The sequence below is a fragment of the Spermophilus citellus genome (assembly GCF_964194105.1).
Source record: "Spermophilus citellus genome assembly, chromosome: 10".
NCBI lineage: Eukaryota > Metazoa > Chordata > Mammalia > Rodentia > Sciuridae > Spermophilus > Spermophilus citellus.
Genome location: NC_138197.1, coordinates 76110446 through 76113605, shown reverse-complemented (window position 1 = coordinate 76113605; position 3160 = coordinate 76110446). Strand labels below are relative to the sequence as shown.

Genomic DNA, 3160 nt, shown 5'->3' with positions numbered 1-3160 from the left:
ACCATGTGTAGGTCACCAGAGACTGTGTTTTTTATTTAGTTGCATTTTTATCAAACAGAGCAAATGTAAGCTAGATACAGCAAAGGTGCCCACTGTCCTGAGAAGTCAGAGTGCCAACTATCCTCAGCTACAGATTTCTAACATTCCACAGTCTTCATATTAAAATGTTTTCTTTTCTTTCTTTGTTTTATTTTAAGGGTATAAAAATAGAAGGAAGTCCAAGGAACTGGTTGAAGATGGATACCTCTGAGATGTTTATGCAACCTAGAGTTGTCATGAATTTGGCAGTGGATTCATAAGCAAATGTGACAAGAAGTTTATAAGAAAGTCATCTTAAATATCTTTTCCAGTTTAGAAATTCTACGATTTTGTGCTTCAACAACCAATAGAAACTATAATTGACAGTTAAAATAGTAAATGCAATAAATTTTATTATTTTAGTTTAATTATATTTACTTTTTTGTAATCTAAATTTTATTATTTCTGGAAGAGAAAAAAAATCACCTATCTCTTAAAAAGAAAAAAATGTGATAATTTTTATATTTATTAAAGCACGCTTTTTTATTTATAGAAATTGGTTTCCTTGGATATATAAAATGCCACTTTGGGGAGATGTTTATGCATTTAAATTTGACATTGAAATGTTAAAATTTGATAGTTATCCAGAAATATATTACCTATATTATCACCTCACATCAGAAACTAAGATATATACCCCCAGCCCTCCAAAAGAATGACATCACCTCATTAGAGACCTCTGTCCTCATTTTAAATTTACACTTTGAAAATAGAATAAACAAAAAATAGTCTCATTTAGAGGATGACCAATATCCAGTGGTGATAGGACTGATTAAGTTTACTCAGTGATGTGATCATTGTGTTACCTGAGAGATCAGAGGGGGAACTGGAAGAAGGAATTATACCTGAAAATAGTAGTAAAATGAAGGCAGTTTCTCTATTATGAGTATGAAGATAATAAATAAAAACAGAAAATTTGATCTCTTGAAAAGTAAAAATTAATAAAATAACAGTGGTTCAAAGTCACAGAAAACTTAAAATTAATGTCAAAACTTTTTAAATTCAGAGTCCAAATTGAAAGGAAAATGGCTTAGGCATCTAACTGGAAAACATGCAATAGATGAATTCATTTAGGAACATTTTTTGGACAATTGAAAAACATGTGTATAACAGTGTATATGGTGGGGACTGTGATGATGAGAAAACACTCGCAGGCTGATCCCCACCCCAAGTTAGTATTCTTTGTTAAGTGTCAATAGAGTAGCACATGATGTTTTCTACTAGAGGACAGTGATAGCAGACATCAGACTTGCAGAAAACTTTCAGGAATTTTAAAAAAGTTTAAACTTTTAAAAAACGTTTCCAAAAGTTTAAACTGATCAAATTATTTATGCTTATGTAATGTAATGTAATAAATGTTAAAATGTAACATTTTAAAAAACCATTGTGAATAAGAAAAACCTGAATAAAAACTGCTAAGTAGTCTATAACAAGCTATTTCTGAATGTTAAGTGTAGATCTAACAGAAGTCAGAAATCAACAATGAGGAACAATACTGTAACAATTTTCATTCTACTGGGATTGACAGATGACCCACAACTGCAGGTTCTGATTTTTATCTTTCTGTTTCTCACCTATGTGCTGAGCATAACTGGGAATCTGACTATCATCTCCCTCATCTTAGTGGATTCTCACCTTAAAACAGCCATATACTATTTCCTACAAAATTGCTTTCTTGGAGATCTCATTCACATCCGCATATATTCCCAGATACTTATATAACATAGCAACAGGTGACAAAATGATTACCTACAATGCCTGTGTCAGCCAAGTATTTTTTACTGACCTCTTTGGTGTAACTGAATTTTTTCTCCTGGCTGTCATGTCCTATGATCGCTATGTGGCCATCTGCAAGCCCCTGTATTCTGTGACTATCATGAGTAGTAGAGTCTGCAGGAGACTTGTCTTTTGTTGTTGGGTAGCTGGTCTGTTTATTTTAATCCCCCCACTCAGCCTAGGCCTAAATTTGGAGTTTTGTGATTCTAATATCATTGATCATTTTGTTTGTGATGCATTTCCCCTCCTGAAAATCTCTTGCTCAAATATTTGGTTTATGGAACAGACCATTATCATCTGTGCTGTACTGACCCTCATTATGATACTCATGTGCATAGTTCTGTCCTACAATTACATCATCAAGACAATTTTAAGATTTTCTTCTGCCCAGCAAAAAAAAAAAGCTTTTTCTACCTGTTCTTCCCACACGATTGTGGTTTCCCTCACCTATGGCAGCTGCATCTTCATCTACATTAAACCTTCAGGGAAAGACTCAGTGGCCATAAATAAGGGGTGACTGTCCTCACTACTTCCATTGCTCCCATGCTGAACCCCTTCATTTATACACTAAGGAACAAGCAAGTACAACAGGACTTCAAGGACTCAGTCAAAAGTTTTATAATATTTTCCAAGAAATAAGGGACATGAAGTTGATGTTTGGTGAATTTCCCAAACTCCCCTGGCAAGTTAACTTTTTCAAAATGCTCCTGCTCATCCTCATCCAGGGGCATTGTCTCTACAAGCCTCTTTTAAGGTCACATCATTCCATAATAGGCATGTTAATAGCATTCAAAATTTTAAATCCTTGCTTCATTTTCAAATTTGAAGACAAAAAAATAAGATAAAAGAAAATAAGATAGATATAAACTTTTAGTCATTTTTTTACATTTTCAGGGACAACAGAACAAATAATCATCACCATTATTTCTTCCAATCCAAAACTTCCAAATGATTAATTCATTAATTCACTTAATAAATATTTATTGGGCACTTTCTTTAGGGTAGGTACTGTTTTATTCCTACAAACAGAAGACAAAGCAAAATGAGAATAAAAAAAATCTTCCTATGCACCCTCAGAGGTAAAAAGAAGAAATGGAACAAGCAAGCTAAGTGCTTATCAGCTGAAGAATGGATGAAGAAAATGTAGTATATACACACATTGGAATACTTCTTGGCTATACAATAAGATGAAATTCTGTCATTTGCAAGAACATAGGTGGAAGTGGAAATAATTATATTAAGAGAAATAAGTTGGTGCAGTGGTGCATGCCTGTAATCCCAGTGGCTCGGGAGGCTGAGGGAGGAG

At 33.6% G+C, this 3160-nt stretch overlaps 1 pseudogene across 1 annotated transcript; it reads left to right on the top strand.

Moving 5' to 3' along the window:
• The first annotated feature begins 1560 nt into the window (after positions 1-1560).
• On the top strand, positions 1561-2493 carry LOC308658859 (olfactory receptor 6C2-like; annotated as a pseudogene). Its single transcript has one exon. The product of its transcript is annotated as an olfactory receptor 6C2-like (transcript).
• Positions 2494-3160: the final 667 nt, after the last annotated feature.